This window comes from Meriones unguiculatus, chromosome 14, assembly GCF_030254825.1.
Source record: "Meriones unguiculatus strain TT.TT164.6M chromosome 14, Bangor_MerUng_6.1, whole genome shotgun sequence".
NCBI classification, from domain to species: Eukaryota; Metazoa; Chordata; class Mammalia; order Rodentia; family Muridae; genus Meriones; species Meriones unguiculatus.
In genome coordinates, this window is record NC_083361.1 from 13,775,068 (window position 1) to 13,793,134 (window position 18,067).

At 50.7% G+C, this 18,067-nt stretch overlaps 1 long non-coding RNA gene across 1 annotated transcript; it reads left to right on the forward strand.

Moving 5' to 3' along the window:
* The first annotated feature begins 11,350 nt into the window (after positions 1-11,350).
* LOC132647020 (uncharacterized) lies at positions 11,351-12,483 on the forward strand. Its single transcript, XR_009585307.1, has 3 exons — positions 11,351-11,476; positions 11,866-11,980; positions 12,148-12,483. It is a non-coding gene; the product is annotated as an uncharacterized LOC132647020 (long non-coding RNA).
* The last annotated feature ends 5,584 nt before the right edge of the window (positions 12,484-18,067 follow it).

An 18,067-nucleotide genomic window follows, 5' to 3' on the forward strand; every position in this document is an offset into this window, starting at 1 on the left:
TTCCTGCCCCCACAGAGTGTTTCCAAGGCAACCTGGGGATGTGGTCAGTGCGGTGAAGGAGCACTTCCTGAGGAAGGTGGAGCCCCAACGAGCAGCTGTCAGTCAGCCTCGCCCCTTAGGCAAGCCCCAGACCCCAGCACGTTCACCCAGAGGTCACGAGCACTGCAAAGAGCAGCTCAGCGGCTGCCTGTGGCCGCCTCCTCCTGCCTGCTCCCAGGAAGGTGCCCAGTCTGTTTTGCGCAGGACTTCAGCAAACCTCTCCCGCCTGCCCGCTGGGCTGGCCCCCTGCAGTCCTCTTACTTCACCCAGCTGTTTCTTGTTTTGTTTTGTTTGGGACAAGGACTCAAGATGTAGCCCAAGTTGGCCTTGAATCCTGTCCCTTTAGCCCTCTGAGCGCTGGGCTGGCCGTCCTGTGCCACCACGGCCCCTCATGTCTCTGTTACTCCTGACACCCAACACAGTGAAAATACTAGGAGAATAACTGTCACCTGGCACCGTTTACGTCATTTGGTGTATACGGTGTTTGTGTGGAGACCAGTGGTCTGTGTCATGTCTACTTAATTGATACCCACCCAACCCCACCCTTTTGTTTTTCTGTGTTTGGGTGCTTTCACTCGCCTGCACGTGTGTTACCACAAACATGCCCCTGTTCAAGGAAGACGGAGGAGGACCTCAGACCTCTTGGAAGTTGGGTGATGGGGCAGCTGTGAGCCACTTTGCAATGCTTGTGGTTTAATAAAGCCCAGTTCCTCCGCAAGAGCATCACCGCTGGGCTAGCTTTCTGCTCCAACCTTATCTATCTATCTCTCTGCACGAGGAGCTCCCCGATTCTTCAAAACCAGTTGTCTAGTGAGGCCCAAAGAGCCTGTCTTCTTTTCCGGTGCTTTAAAAAGCAGTACCCTGCTGGTAAAAGTCGGTCTTAGGGTCTAAACTCAGGTCCTCACACTGGTCACATAGCACTTTTCAAATGAGCCATCCCCCAGCCTTTGTTCTCCTCTTCCTCCTCCTCCTTCTTCTTTTCTCTTTCTCTCTCTGGCAGGGAGGAGGAGGGTGTTTGTTTGTTTGTTGTATTGTTTGCTTGTTTGGTTTTGTTTTTTTGAGACAGGGTGTCCCTGTGTAGCCTTGGCTGTCCTGGCCTCACTCTGTAGACCAGGCTGACCTTGAACTCAGAGATCTGCCTGCCTCTGCCTCCCAGAGTGCTGGGATTCAAACCAGCCTGGTTTACAGATTGAGTCCAGGACAGCCAAGGCTACACAGGAAAACTTTGTCCCCCCCAAAAACAAATTAAAAAAAAAAAAAAACAACAACAAAGTTATTTATTAAGCCAGGTGGTAGTCTGAGCAACTTTAATCCCAGCACTCAGGAGACAGAGGCAGGCAGATCTCTGAGTTTGAGGCCAGCCTGGTCTACAGGGTAAGTTCCAGAACATCCAGAGAACCCTGTCTCAAACAAACGAAAAGAAAAAGGAGGAGGAGGAGAAAATGGACAAGATGGAGCCTAGTGTGGCCGCACACACTAGGGAGCAGAGGCAAGAAGATCACCAAGGGTTTGAGACCAGCCTCGTCCGTCCAGCGAGTTCAAGGGCAGCAGCTAAAGATCCATCAGCAAGAGTCTGTCAGAAAACAGAGAGGTCAAGATGGCAAGCTCTGTATTTTAATATGAACAAAAGATGTTTTAATTAAAAAAAAAATGGAAATAGGAAAAAAAAAAAGCAGAGTGGAGCGCAGTCCTCGGGAGGCAAAAAGGAGGATTGCCGGCCTGGGCTAGGAAGCAAGTGAACAATCCCAAATAAATAAACAAGAGAAACCTGAAGTGTCGACACTGGGTCTCCGTGGAGAGAGCTGGCCTCCAGCTCACTCTGAAGCTTGAACCTCTGATCCTCCTGCCTCCACCTTCTAAACGCTGGAGTTAACAGTTGTGCACGCCACGTCTTGTCATTGTGATGCTGGGACTCATGGCGTGGTGCAGGCTAGGAAGTTGGGTACTCGGTTAGCTACAGCCCAACTCTCCTTTAATTACTATTTAATCATGAAAGGAAGACAAACTTCCGGAAGAGGAAAATCGGACATGATTTTCCTGTTGCTAAGGTATCAAGCTGTCTATTTCCATTCTTACCTTCCATTGCTTAAGTTAAAAAAGTTTGACAGTTTTTACTAATTCTTAAAAAAAAAAAAAAAAGAACATATCATATGATGTAGGGGCTCCATGTATGCATATATGTACACACATACACACAAAACAAACAAACAAACAAACAAACAAACAACTAGAACTAGTAGATTTTGAGACCAGATGTTGCTATATAGCCCAGGCTAGCCTTGAATTCACTATATTCTTACTTCAGCCTCTTCAGCGATGTGATTTCAGGTGTGTGCGGCCACGCCTAGCTTCTGTGGCATGGGGACCGGAACTTAGGTGTCTTCACTCACAGACGTCCACCCAGTCGTGAAAGTGTCCCTGAGAGGAAACAGGAAGTTACTCAATGAGCATCTGCAATAGTGGCTTCTGGCAGAAGTCTGGGCAGAAGGCGGCTCCTGTGGTAGATGTTTGGGAACCAGCTGGTCTAGGCTTTAAACCCTTATTTCCCTGTCGATTAAGGGACCGGCACATCGGAGCTGTGTGCTTGCCATTTGCTGAGCTAAGCAAGGCTGTGGACCCTAGCATTCTGGTGCTCTTCAGCCTCAACTCTGGGCGACTGGAGACGGCTCAGCGGCTAAAACGATGGCGCCTTCAGAGGGTCCAGGTTCGATTCCCAGCACCCTCCTGGCGGCTCACAACTGTCTCTCACCCCAGTTCCAGAGGCTCTGGCGTCCTTTTCTGACCTCCACAAGCAACAACCCCCCCCCACACACACACGGTATACTGATATATATGCAGGCAAAACACTCGCACACATAAAAATGAAGAAGATGGACTGTGGTGGCGCATGCCTTTAATCCTGGCACTCGGGAGGCAGAGGCAGACTGATCTCTGAGTTCAAGGCCAGCCTGAGTTCCAGGACAGCCAGGGATACACTGTAGAGAACCCCTGTCTTAAAAAACAAACAAAATAGGAGAAGGAGGAGGAGAAGGAGATGTATTTTCAAAATGTGGTTCAGAGGTAGTCATGGTGACAAGCCTGCTATCCCAGCACTTGGGAGGCTGAAGCAGGAGGAATCTGAGTTCTGGGTATAACTGAACTACACAGTTAGACCCTGTCCTTTTATTTTTATGTATGTATGTGAGCACATATGCCATGGAGAGTGTGTGTGTGTGTGTGTGTGTAGATATCAAATGATAATTTCTGGGAGTTGGTTCTTTCCTTCTAGCTCCTGGGGACTGAGCTCAGAAGATCCAAGTTGGAGTCATTTTGGAAGAGGGACCGTCCAAAAGGTGAGCGTGTCATTACTAGACTGGCTGTGGGAAAGCTTGTGCTGTGTTTTCCTCGTCGATGACTGAGGTGGGAGGGCCCAGCTTACTGTGGGCGGTGCCAACCTGGGCTGCCGGTCATAGGTGCTATAAAAAGGCAGGCTGAGCAAGCCAAGCCAGCCTGCAGCCTCTGAGTCAGTTCTCACCTCCAGGTTCCTATCCTGAGTTCCTGCCCTGACTTCCCTAGAGGATGTGCTACAAGCTGTAAGATAGATAACACTTTCCTCCTCGACTTCCTTTTGGTCACATTGTTCTATCACAGCAGAGATCTTAACTAAGACACGCCCCTCCCCACTGTGCTGGCAGCGGAGATGTGAGTGGTTATGACCCACCTCGTGCACACTAGGAACCGAAATGGGTCTTCTGCAAGAGGAGCAAGTGCTTTCAGTCCCGGGTTCTCTCTCTAACCAGCACCCCTTGCTCTGAATTTAAGCCAGTGAGTGCAAATATATGTAAATCCCAGGACTCCTTCCTAGGCTCCAGTCCAGAGTTTGCAGTTAGATCCCACAGGCCACCCAAAGGGAAGGATAGGAAGTGGGACAGTGAGATGGTAGCCAGATAGAGGCCCCTGCTGCCAGGCCTGGCAGCCTGAGCTCAACCCCCAGAAATCACATGATGGAAGAAACTCAGTTCCCAGAAGCTGTTCTCCTATCTCCACGAGTTCACTGTGACGCGGCCCCCACACACATATAGAGTAAATAAAGATTTTAGGGTAGCGTTATTATTTGTCACACAGCTCACTTCATTTTTGTGCTTTTCTATATTTGGGTAAGGTTTCATCAGAACAGGTTTTGGAAACGCCCACCATTTTCTCCCTCTGAGCCCGCTCTCGCTGTTTACTGGAATCAGCAGCATTGTGACCGGGGCAGCTTGCAGAGATGGAAATGGGTAAGATGTCCAAGCACCCCTCTTCCTCAGCAGCCTCCTGGTCTGGATGGTGACATTTGTAAACGTGTCCCCGAGAGGTGTGTGCCCATAGCCTCACCGCGTGGCCCCCTTTCCTCTCCTTTCTTTTTCATCCTGGTCTTTTCCAGGACAGTCTTTTTAAAAGGACGGATCTGGAGCCAGAGAGATGAATCAGCAGGTGAAGGCGTTTGCCAACAAGCATGATTACCCAGGTTTCACCCCCCCACCCACGTGGTGGAAGGAGAAAATTAACTCTCCCAAGTTGTCCTCTGGCTTCTACACCTATGACATGGCACATGTGCACCCCTGCACACAAATAACTACATGCATACCCCAAAACTTAAAACAAAAACAAAACCCACACCTGGCCTGGGCAGCACAGTAGAGCTGGCCCTGGCAGCGGCTGCAAGCTTTGGCGGTGTGGGTAAGGGATAGATGATCCCCACACCCACCGCCACCTTCGGCAGGTGGGAGAGTTGTCCCTGAAGGTATGACAGCAGGAGAGCTGGCTCTGCCCCCTGCCAGCTGCAGCGCTGGGTGAGCTAGGCGAGGCAGGGCTAGAGAGCTCGCTCTGGTGGTGTGGGCGAGGGAGCGCTGACCACCTCAGCTACCACCCAGGGCTTTGAGCTGACCCACCCCAGAATCTACCCCGTCTATGACCTGCTGGAGCATGTGAAGGGCCTGCCCCACAGATCCAGAACTGCAGGATCTCCATGACACGGGACAACAAGGGTATCCGAAAAGGAGTCCCAGTGGGGATCCAGTATTGCCCGTGTAGCAGAAGCCAGAGGCCTGCAGCCAGACCAATGACTCACTGCGATGAACATTTGCAGGTAAAGATGTGAGGACAAAAGGATGCGCTGTGGGACATGCTACACCTTTAACAAGTTTAAAACATAGATAGATAGATAGATAGATAGATAGATAGATCTGAGCCCATTCTCTTACTCTAAAACGAGAACTCCAGACCCTGTTCCCCCTGCTCCCTCGTTGCTGGGATTAGGGGCGTTGACCACCACGCCCACCGGCCTGAGGTTGGAACGCCTGGCCTGCGTTTAAGTGCCAATCAAGACTCAACCAAAGCATCATTCTTTTTCCAAAGACTGGTAAGAGACAGGGTTCCCTCAGTGTTGGGCAGAAAGGGCATGCAAGGAAGGCTCTCAGGAGTTAAGCGATGCTTCTCTGCTCATCCGGGGCCTCCTACCAAATGACTCCGCATCTGGGCTTGATTTCAAGAAATTGTCCTGGGTTTCCAAAAAAAAAAAAAAAAAAAAAAAAAAAAAATGCAGCCAAGTTCACCAGCAAAAACATGATGGCGCAAGAAGGGCTGATGCCGTCAGGGGACTTCAGATGAGAAGTCAAGGGTGTGTGTGCATGTGTGCGTGTGTGCATGTGTGTGCTCCTCTGTGGACGTACACAAGTGTGCTACCACCTCACTGTGTGTGGACAAGTGTGCTCCCATCTCCGTATGTGTACGAGAGTCTCCCACCTCACTGTGTGTTCATGCATTTGTGCTTTCACGTACCCAGGATGCCAGGATCCCCGCTGATGCCTGCTGACGGGGCTGCAGAGGAAGGGCAGCCGTGGCTGTGCAGAGGAGGCGTGGCTGCCCTCCTTCCAGTTAGAGCCCAGCTGCTCCAGTTAGGCTTTCCTGGTGTTTACGACCAGATACCCAAGAAAAGCAATTTAAAAGAGGAAACAGTTTTTTTTTTTTTTTAAGATATTTGTTTATTTTACATATATGAGTGCTCTATCTGCATGCATGTCTACAGGCCAGAAGAGAGCATCAGATCCCAGTATAGACTGGTTTGGAGCTGCCATGTGGTTGCTGGGAATTGAACTCAGGACCTCTGGAAGAGCAGCCGGTGCTCTTAACCTCTGAGCCATCTCTCCAGACTGAAAACAGTTATTTTGGCTCATGGTTTGAAAGGACTTTATTGTCATCACGTCTGTGTGTGTGTGTGTGTGTGTGTGTGTGTGTGTGTGTTTAGGGGTGGAGCTGGTAAAAACAGTTGATATCAAGGCATGGAGTGGGGGAGAACACAGGAGGGGGCCAAAGTTAAACATAGCCCCCAAGGCCACTTCCTCCAAGCACTGACCTTTCACTGCTTCTCATTAATGTTACCATCCATCAAGGCGCTGAGTAGGTCACAGCCTACTCCTGGTCTAATGACTTTGGGAGCACCCCGACAGGCATGTCCAGGGCTGTTCCTTCTTAATCTCCTGGGGAATTCTTAATTCAGCCAGGCTCACAATCACGATTAACTTTCGCACTGCTCTCTGGGGTCCCCGTCATTTAGGAGAGAGCATAGGTTGTCGACTCTAACCTAAACTTTGGCCACAATAGCCTCCGGTAGAACTATAAATTCAAACAGTATTTATTGCACACCTACTATGCGTCAGACACCAGATCCCAGCGAACAAGCATACACAGGCTCTGTGCTCAGGGGGAGGCAGCAACAGAGCAAGGGCAGGCCAGACTCTTGGCTCCTAGCAACCAGTGCAGCCCAAGCTCCTGCTGGTCTCTGCTGTGCTAGAAGTTCAGGTGATGATCTGGATGCTTCAGTGATCATCTCCTGCGTGGGGCCTGGAGAGGTGGCTCAGCAGTTAGGAGTACTTGCAGAAGACCTACCTGTGTTGAGCGGCTCACAAATGCCTGTACCGTCTCTCCCAGAGGACCCAGCATCTCTGGCGTGTCAGGCACCTGCACACACAAACTCACACACATACATCATTAGAAAAAAAAAAAAAAAGACTAAATCTTAGAGAAACCATAGACTGGGCTGGAGAGACGGCTCAGTGGTTAAGAGGTTAAGGCAGCTCACAACTGCCTGTAGCTCCAGTTCCAAGGGATCTGATGCCCTCTTCTGGCCTCCTTGGGCACGGAACACACAAATGGTGCACGGACAAACATGCAGGCCAAACACCTGCTCACATAAAATAAAATGAAATGAAATAAAAATACAGGCCGGGTGTGGCGGCTCACACCTTAAATCCTTAGCACTTGGGAGGCAGAGGTAGGTAGAGGTTTTGAGTTCAAGGCCAGTCTGGTGTACATAGAAAGTTCTAGGCCAATGAGAGCTAAACAGTGAGACTGTCAGAGAGAGAGAGAGAGAGAGAGAGAGAAAGAAAGAAAGAAGAGAGAGACAGGAAAGGAGAGGAAGAGAGAAAGGGAGGGACGGAGGAAGGGAGGAAGAAAAGAAAGAAGGAAGGAAAGAAAGGAGAGTCGTGTTTGGGCTGGTAAGATGGCTCAGTGGGTAAAGCCACCTCGCACCAAGCCTGCCATCTGAGTTTCACTCGGGGGGCCCACATGGTTGAAGAAGAAAACTCAGTCCTGCAAGCCATCCCCTGACCTCCACATGTATACATGAAACACACACACAACATACAAGATAAGTAAACAAAATGCTTTTTTTTTTTTTTAAGAAAAGAGCATGCTTACTCCTTGCTGGTTATGCAGAAAGGATCTAGAAACTGGGCAGGCAGCCAGGCTTGCTGCCACCGGGGCCCCGGGAAGCGCTGTGCCTGGCATGAGCCCAGGGCTCTTCGTCTTGGTTCACACTGAGCGGCTTTCAGGGAAGTCACTGTCTGGGCTTGGGAAGTCTGGGTGAACTTAGGGTCCTCATGAGAGCACCCTGAGTGAGAACCGCTGAGACGGGGGTGCCATCACTGTCTGATTCCAGGGAGTAAGTGGAGGAGGGTACACTTTGTGTAGCCCACGCTACCTCGTTTCCTTGGCAACCGCTGGCCAGGGACTTCTAAAGTCAGGCTGCTGTGTCAGAGGACCGGTGATCTGGGCCGTGCCAACCTGAAGACCGTGGTTCAGGAGTGGTGGCGCCCATTTGGAATCCCAGCGTGGGGGGCGGAGGCCGGCATGGGGTCTCTGGCCGGCCAGCCAGTCTACCCAGTGAGACTCAGGCCAGTGAGAACCTCTGTTTCGGCACTCAAGGCAGGAAAACCTGAGGTTCCTCTCTCATCTCTGTGTGTCACGTGTGCACGCACACGCACATGCACACACGGCTGTGGGTAGTACTTTCTTACGCTTTGTTTTTTAAATTGACTTGTTTTGTCTTGCTGGCGTTCTAAGACAGGATCTCAGTATGTAGCCAGGCTGGCCTTGAACTCAGGATCTCCGGCCTCCACCACCCCAGTAACTGGGATTAAGAGTGTGTACTACTCTGACTGGAAACATTGTTTTGTTTTGGGTTTTTGGCTGTTGTTTTGTGGTCTTGGGGTTCAAGTCCACAAGCCCCTGCACACTAGGCAAGTACTCTACCACTGGGCAGCCCAGCCCCACTGACGTGTGTCAATTACATACATGAGTGGAGTTCAGCATGCCTCCCCTCACCCCATGAGGTGTACTGCTCAAGTTCCCTCACCATTTATCTCCCTCTCCATCCTCAAACCTTCCCCACTAAAGGACAGATCTTGCTAAGCTCCCTGCTAATCTTTTTAAGCTTACTTATTTATTTGTTCTTTTACGTGTATAAATGTTTTGCCTACCCGCATGTCATGCATCGTGTGGGTGGCCAGGTGCCTGCAGAGGTCAGAAGAGCATGTTAAATTCCCTGGAATTGGGGTCAAAAATGGTTGGCCGAAGGGGTCCCACGGAAACCGCAAACACCTCAGGCTGCTTGCAGAGGCTGTTGGCTGTTTCCCATAAGCTAGTGGTCAGGCCCGGTTGCTGAAGATGACACTTACATATCTCCTTAAACACTGAGAAGTTGAGCTGCTGCCTGCGTAGAAGCTCTACCCACACTCGCTAGCCTTCATGGTTCTAAAGGCGCTTTGCACACCACCGGAGCTGAAAGGTAATCGTTAATCTAGCTACAAGCCCTGAGACCCGCAACAGTGAACTGCCTTCAAAACACGCTGGTGCAACGGTGTTGCAAACTTTGTGGGCTCTGTGTTCCGTGGCAGAAGGAGATATGGAACAGTAACGGGTCATGCATGCATGGTGGTGGCCCACTCCTCTATTCCCAGCACTTGGGAGGCAGAGCAGGCTGATCTCTAGGAGTTCAAGACCAGCCTGGCCCACATAACCAGCTCCAGGACAGCCTGGAGTATAGCTGCAGAGATATACAGTAAGACTGTGATTTGTTTTTAATTCTGTATGTGTCTCTCTGTCTCACTGTGTGTGCGTTTGTGTGTGTGTGTGCCTGTTAGGACACATGTAAGCACAGGTACCCACAGAGGCCAGAAGAGAGAGTCAGATCCTCTGCATCTCAAATTGCAAAGCTGGTTGTGAGCTGCTTGGGCTGGTTCTGGGAACCACACTCAGGTCCTCTGGAAGAGCAGGAAGTGTTCTTACCACTGATCCATCCCTGTCGCTTTGTTTCTCTGCTCACTGTTTGATGGGCATGTGAGCTATTGCCCTTCCCGGCCATCGTGAGCATGACAGTGAAAACCCACGTGCGTGTCTTTGTGTGGACATGTTTTGTCTTGGTGTGATAGTATGGTAACAGTCCTCATAGGCTCATATATTTGAATGCTTGGACCTCTGTGTCTGGATTTTGCTACTTTGTGGGTTCTTCTTTTCCCACCCTTTATCCTTCCCATCAGTAGATGTGAGTGAAAGGAGAGGAGAGAAAGATCCTTGAATCTAATTTCTTTCTTCTTGTTTCTTCTTTGAGGGCTGCTAACAAACCACAGTCAACCCCCCTCCCTACACACACAAATGACTACCAACCCCACCTCCTGGGGCTCTAGCATTTATGTACCCTCTAAAAAGTTCCCAGAATTCCAAACATCACACAACCACAGAAACTAGCTGCAGCTGGTAAAAGCCACACCTCTGCTAGAGCACAAGGCAAATCATAGCTGCTGCAAAGCAGCCCCTTGTTCCCACACTTAGGATTAAAACGAAAACATGTTCTTATAATACTTCTATGCTTTTTAAAGGAACCAGAGTTTCAGAATTCTGACTACAGCTCTCAGGTGGTGGAACTGTTTGGGTAGGTTTAGGGAGTGTGGCCTTGGGGGGGAGGGGCGTCATTGGGGGTGGACTTTGAGGCTTCAAAAGCCAACCCTTGCTGCCATTCCTAGCTGGCTTCTCTGTTTCTGCCTCCTGCTTGTGAGTCAGGTGTAACCTCTCAGTTCCCTGCTGCAGCGCCTTGCCTCCCTGCCTGCCTGTTGCCATGGGTCTCACCCTCTGAAACTGTAAGTCCTCGGTGAACTCTTCCTTCTGTAAGTCGCCCTGGGCGTGGTGTCTCTTCACAGCAATAGAACAGTAACTAAAAGCTTGGGCGCATGTCCGGGAGTGCTTGGTTCTGTGGCGACCGTGAAAAGCTGTGAGTGAGCACGTTTATAACATTCAGGCTCATCCAGTTCCAACTTTTTACCCAGAACTCATCCTTCCCATCAATGACACTTCCCGCATGTCCCCAGCCCCAGAGTGTGGAGGCCAACAGACTCGTGCAAGTGTGGGGACAAGACAATCCTTCCTGGAGACTGGCTCTCTATTTGTCCATGCCTCCTGTTATGGCTGAATCTTGACTATTTTTCTTTCTCATTTTTTCTCTTTCTTTTCTGTCTGTTTGATCCTTTTGTTTGTTCTGTTTTTGTTTTGGTTCTGTGTGTATTTGGAGACATCACCTAATGTAGCCCAGGCTGACCTTGAACTCACTCTATTCAGCTAAAAATGATTTTTTTTTTGAACCCCTGATCCTCCTGCCTCCGCCTCCCAAGTGCTGTGATTACAGGTGTGCAGTGCCGTGCTTGGCTCTGTCTTACAATTCTACTGTGAACACCCAGCTCCCATCTAGCTCACTTCCGGGCTGGGTCTGATGTCCCTGGGCCTCACTGTACATCTCTGGTGATGGGACACAAAAACAAAACATAAGAGAGAGGGGTTGCGGTTCAGACAACAACCTGAGCAAAAGCTAAGACCTTCTTCAAACACAACCTTTGCGGAAAGTGCTCTGCATTTCAAAAGCTTAGCTTCAGCAGACGCAAGCAACTGTGGCCAACCCTGAGTACTTTCTGTGCTTACGGAAGTCGGCACAGGCCCTGCCCTGGCCTTCTCTGAAAGGCACAACCCGATGGTGAAAATCAGCAGAAACGGAACCCAGATCTGATAGCTTCAAAAGCCCCTTTGCTGAGTGAATTCCTTTCGAACCTGCCAATCACGTGACATGTTTGGGTCTTCGGCGAGGAGAGTCCAGGTACTTCTTGTATTTTCTCAGCCCTTGTCTGTAGTAGAGCCTAGCCCAGCAAATAGCTCCAGCCCCGTGCTGGGTCTTCTTGCAGCCAGTGGGAACGAAGCCAAGGCGGGGCTCCGGAGAGTTCTGTCGCCCCATGTCTTCCTGGTTACCTTCCAGGGTTGTCCCGAATCGGTCATCAAACTCCCCCGGCTCCAAGCCTGTTCTGCTCCACCTGCTGGCCTGATGTACCTCTCTCCCCTGGAGCCCATTCATGTACTAGATGGAGTTGCCATGCACAGATACTCCATCTTCTCTGACTCCAGCCTGCCTCCTCTACAAAGGACAGCCTTGTCCTCAACACACGCTCTGCCATAAAGCATTGCACTAGCTTCCTTTTGTCTTGATGCCAGGTGAGGACACCATCTCTGGATGATCCCCAGCAGGAGGACATGTCCCACTTTGTCCCCACCGCTGACCTTTCCTGTCCAGAACCTCCCACACTACCACTCACAGCTGGAACCCAGAGTGAGTCTATGTCCCTAACAGTCTTCTAGGCTCACCTGTGTATTTCCTTCAGTCCTGTAAAGCAAACCTCTCTCTTCCTTTAATCTGGGCCTTGTGCACAGAGGACAAGCCCCACTGAGCAAATTCCCCTGCCTTTCTTTGTCCTTCTTCTACTGACACAAAAACAGGTGGACATTTTCAAGAACCGGCTCCAGGCGACCGAAGTGGACTTCAGCCTGCGTTTTTCTATGTCTTGGTTTACCCTCATCTGGGTTAGTGTATGGATGTTCCCATCAGCCCTGTGCAGGCAGCCCCACTAGCCTGCCTCTTAGGGCCCTGGCACCTCCGACGTCATCACCTGCCACCTTCGCAAGGTGTGTGCCAGATAAAAAGGACCCACCCTCCACCCCTCACTCTCTTACTCTCTTTCTCTCTCTGTTCCTCTCAGTCTCTCTCTCTCTCTCTCTCTCTGTGTCACAGGCGCCCTCCTCTCTCTCCCATCTTCCCCTTTCCCACAATAAACCTCCTTGTACCAAATAGGTTGTGTGGCATATTCATCATTACTCTGACAATCTGACCCTAAGTGCCGACTCTCCAGGGACCCTTGGCAGTAGGCAAGGCGTAGAGGGGACAGCAGAACAAGGCCGGTGAGTTTTAGAAGCAATTTTCAAAATCCATATAGATCCCAGAGAAGAGAGGGCCAATGGGAAGGGACCGTGCGGTGACCAGCCGATGACAGAGACCCAGTGCCACAGCCTTTATAGAAGTCTCTGTTGTTATCCAGATTTTCTGGGGAATGCTAGCTATTGTGTTTAGTGCAAGCAGGTTCTAAGAGGTACCACAGTACCTGAGGTGGTCACTGCAGCATATCTGCATAGAGCATGCAGAGTCTGTGCGGGTCTGTGGCGGGAGTCAAACGGGAGATGGTCACCAAGAGGCAAGCATCTCCATCAATCACACTGAGGATCTGGGAGGAGGAGGAGAACAGGGCAGTGCCAGGGCATCTAGGCCCTACTTCTGCAAAGAGGAAGTTAAGCATGTTCAAAATGGATGCTGAGACACGTAAGATCATAGGACGTCCAGGTTTTCTGACGTGAGGCTGAAACCCTTTTACCCTGTGGTCTGGCATCTGGAAGCACCCTTCCCGGCCACGGGCAGGGTCGGCCCCATGCTGTGTGTGGCTGTGCCTGAGCAGATCCCTGTACCGTGAAGAGTTATCTCGTGTCTGCCCTTTGGGAACCCGTGAGCCCTCCCTCCACGGCAGGCCTCACACCATTGTCTTCCAGGGTTCTCAGAGTCCAGGCTGCCTTGGCCTATGCGCTCGGCTCTGTGGTTTCTTGAGCTTTGGGTCATCATTCTTTTTTTTTTTTTTTTTTTTTTTTTTTTTTTAATGAGTGGACATACGCGAGCTGAGAGACGCTCAGCAGTTAAGTGGACACGGCGGAGGGCTGAAGTTATTACAGGGTGAGGTGAGGCACCTTCAAGAGATGGGGAGGACAAAAGGTCACTGCAGAGGGAAAACACCAGGCGGAGTGAGGGGGCTGGGAGGGCCCACGACCTCAGCCAAAGCCACCAGGGAGGGCAGAGATTGTGTGGGGGCTTATTCAGATCCAGACTTGGGGGAATGAGGTAGAGGGACATTTTCCTATCCAGGTACTGGCAGAGCCTATTCGATGGACTCTGTTCAGCTGGAGACTCCTGGACACCAGCCTATGAAACCCCGTTCCTCTCTCCATCTCCAACCCTGGCTGCTGGGAAAGCCTCTGAGGCCCAGTTCCACATTCCTGACATTCCTGACGGCTATCCCAACCCACTTCATCTGAAGATGCCAACCACTTGAGCCCCACTGACCCACCCATCGGGCACCCGTATGCATGCACACACGCTCGCGTGCGCGCGCGCGCACACACACACACACACACACACACACACACACACATACACACACACGCACACACGCACATACGCAGTTGGTCTTGTTATTGCCAGTGTGCAGAAATAGAGCTCACTACATCTTGTAGTGGGTAATTGGCCATGAGATGTTCCCATCCACTTAGAGCTTAACATTTTGACCAGGGCCTTGTTCCACAGAGAACTCATCATACAGAGAACCTTAGAGAGACCCAGACATGGGGAAGAGACCGAGGACAATGACTGGACAGAAGTCTCAGTAGCACTTGATAGCTCAAAAGCTCTGCCTCGCCTGTTTACTCAACGATCGCTTATGGCCTGCCTGCCCTGCCAGGTGTGATGCCTTAGGTTATGTTGGCAATGCCGAGGTGACTCAGCACGGCCCCTACCTCCCGTGAGCTTGGCTTAGTGGAGGAGGCCTCCATGTAAACAGATAAATTACGGTGCCGGGTAATTAGAACCTTGGTTGTTAGTTGTTAAAAAAAGCATGAGGCCGGTCAACCGATCTTCTCTGCAAGAGGTTTATTAGGAGGGTATGGAGGGAGGGAGGAGCAGGACATGAAGAGAGAGAGAGAAAAGGGAAGGGGTGCCGAGAGAGAGAGAGAGAGAGAGAGAGAGAGAGAGAGAGAGAGAGAGAGGAGAGTAAGAGAGTGTAAAAGTATTAAGGGGCAAGGTAACCATGCCTTCCAGGTGTGGCCACCTGGCCGGCGACACATGATGACATCATAGGTCGCTGAGTAACCCAGGAGCAGGTTGTGTTCCAAAATACTAACAGTGGTAAAGAAATGTTGGTGTCCAAGGAATGTATTTGAAGGGCAGGGGCCAAGAGGCCTTTCTCAGGCAAGGTGGGGGCAGGGTGGTGAACACTCTGGAGCGACCGGGAGAGCCGAAACCAGGGCGTCTGAGGTAGCTGGCTTTCTAGTAAGCAGAGTACAAGCTGGGAAACTGCAGGCTGCCACATCCCTGAGCTCAGGAAATCAGACATGGGACAGAGCAGGTCCCTCTTCAACTCGGCCAAGCCGCCTTTGCTTGCTAGAATTGTGTGTTTGCTGGAGCAGCGGAGGGGGAACAGAAAAAGCAGTGTCCTCTTTGGCCTTGGCGAGACTAGACTCCCTGCTGCTCTCTATCTGTCAGCCTGTTGTGTAGAAAAGGAAGTAGAAAGAGCTTTCCCCAAACAGGAAACAGGTCTCTCACTGTTGGGCAGCACATTTATTTTGGTACGGTATGTTCGGGGTTTTGTTTTTGAGATAGGGTCTTGCTCTGGCCTGGAACTCCCTATGTAGACCAGGCTGGCCTCTAACTCAGAGAGAGCCGCCTGCCTCTGCCTCCCGAGTGCTGGTGCCTCCCCGCCTTTATTACATAGAAAGAGAAACCCTGCTGTCACATGAGCTGAGGGTGATCTTGCCTTTCTGGGGTTTGATCTTGCTCGCGTAGCACTCTCTCTTCGCCTTCCGGCACACATCCTTTGCTCTGCCTCGCAGGCCAAGCCTCGTGTCCTGTGGCAACCGCTCCTCTGGAAGCCTGCTGCTGGGGGCATTCTTTTTCCTCTCACGACATTGTTAGTCTACAGGCGACTCTGCTGGCCTGCTTGGGTCCTAGCAACCTCTTACGTCATCACCTGCCTCCACTACCAGGTGGGCCAGGTGTGTGGGAGGACAAAAGGACCAGCCTGCCACCCCAGCTCCCTCCATCTTTCTGTTCTCCCTCTGTCTCCATGTTTGGTCTCTATGCCTTTTTCTGCCCTCAAGGCTCTGTCCCCGTCTGTCTGTCTGCCTGTCTACACCTCCACCTCCCGGAGGCACTCACTCCTCTCCCTTCCCCCTCTCCCCAAACAAACTTTCTTATAACCAGCTATGTTTCATGGTGTAATCATATATCATATCATGTATTTCTTTGGAGTTTTCTTTGATTGGTTTTTTTTTTTTTTTAAATCTCTTCCTCCTCAGGCGTCAGCCTGGTTCCTTTCCTGTGGCTCAGGGGCCAATGCATAATGGGACTGTACCGCCGCTGTTCCTGTGTGGTGTTAAAGAGCGCCACGCAGTTCTCCATCAGGGTCGTTATTAGATGCCATCCTTTATTTGCTAGTTCAATCCTTAAGAGTCCCAGAAGTATTTACATGCAGTCTCGAGGCTCAAGGTACTTCTTATGCCTCCTGGGACTCTGACTGGGTATATGCTGTGAGGGCAATCTTAGCGTTGGCAGCAGGCTGTCCTAGCTTACACTTCCGTTTCCTGTGGGGGAGTTTCTCTTGCCCCTGTCTTGTGGTACCTGGGTCAGTTGTCTTAAGAGGTGGCTATAGATTGTCACTGGCTGGAAAGAGCCTTCCTCTTTTTTAAAAGATCCATGTTCCTTGATGGGTGTGAGCGTATGTATGATACATGTGTGGGAGGAGGCCGGAAGAGGGCGTCAGATCCCCTGGACCTGGAGCTGCAGCTGGGAGCTACCTGACGTGGGAAACAAACTCGGGGTCCTTTGGCAGAGCAGTATTTACTCCTACCTGCTAATGTGTCTCTCCAGCCCCTTGTTGTTTGTTTGTTTGTTTGTTTGTTTTAAGGCGGGTTTCATGCAGCTCAGGCTGGCCTCAACTCAGCTAGGTAGCAGAGGATTGACCTTTAACTTTGGGTACTCTTGCCTCTACCTCCAAAGCAGCGGTGGAATTACAGATAGGGGCCCCAAAGTCAGCTTGCGTGGCAGTAGGGAATGGCTTTATGCCTCCTAGGTCTCCATGCTAGGCAAGCACTCTATCAACTGGGTCTAGAAAGGGATTGCCAAGGGCCACTCCATTTTGTAGGATAGTTGTCCTGGTCATACAGTATCTTATAGGACACAGGGTCATGTTTTGGGGTTTTGTTTGTTTGTTTGCTTGCTTGCTTGGTTTGGTTTCTGGTTTTTCGAGACAGGGTTTCCTTGTGTATCTTTGGCTGTCCTGGAACTCACTCAGTAGCCCTGGTTGGCCTCGAACTCACAGAGATCCGCCTGCCTCTGCCTCCTGAGTGCTGGGATTGAAGGCATACGCCACCACCTCCCGCCCCGAGGTTATGTTTTGACTTGGGGCATGGGTCATTAGCTGTTTTAACCTTGTTTCTGAACATTCCTAGAGAAGGTGGTATAGCCTTTACAAGTGGACTTGAAAGTCGAAATTCTTGACTCTCGGGGCCTGGAGGGATGGCTCAGCGGTTAAGAACACTGGCACAACCATTTGTAACTCCAGTTCTAGGGGAGCCGATGCCCTCATTTGGAGTTCACGGGTGCCAGGCTTGCACGTGGTGCACAGACATATATACAGACCAGACATTGATACTAATACTAATTCTTGACTCTCATCCAGGGAGACATTGAAACTAGATCCAGAGTGGATCCAGTTTTTCTAATATCAGGGTTTGGCAATGGTTGGAAGCCGGTCTTCTGGGGCTGGTTTTATTTTGTTTTTGTTTATTGAGACTGGGTTTCTCTGTTCAGCCCTGGCTGTCCTGGAACTCTTTCTGTAGACAAGGCTGGCCTTGAACACAGATATCTTCTTGCCTCTGTCTCCCGAGTGCTGGGATTACAGGCTTCTGAGGCTTCTTTAAGCTGAACAGAAAATATGGACCCTGCCTATCCAGAGATCCCTGATCTAAACGGACATGAGAAGGTCCAAGCTTGGAAACTAGAGGTTCACTATTCAGTAGATGGGGAGGGAAAGATGCCATTCTTGAGACTAGTCAGACAATGAAGCACGCAGCAGATTGTTAAATGTAATCCTAAGGCTAACACACACACACACACACACACACACACACACACAAGATATACTACTTTCCACTGAGAACCTGAGAGGACCAGGCCTGATCCGCCACCCCAAAAGTCACCAGTCCCAGAAATTAGGCCATAGGTCACCAATTCCAGAAGACAAGGGTGTCCCCGACCCAGGGAATAGCCTGGAGAAAACCACAAGAATGGGAAGGTATCTTATCTCAGGGTGGGGCATCTGTGCTGGGCAGCCCACCGACCTGGTAGCAGAACTTTCCTGGCACAGAAAATACCTAACACTCCCGAGGTCTATAGATAGCTCCCTCGCTGTTAGTTATGTTAGTTAGCCAGTCACTTTGTAACAAGCTTGCCCTTGCTGAATGTCACCCAATCCTGTAACTGTTAAACTGGGAATTCCCAGTTCTTCCTCAAACCCCAGTAAAAACCCTGCCGTGCAGCTAGCTGCTC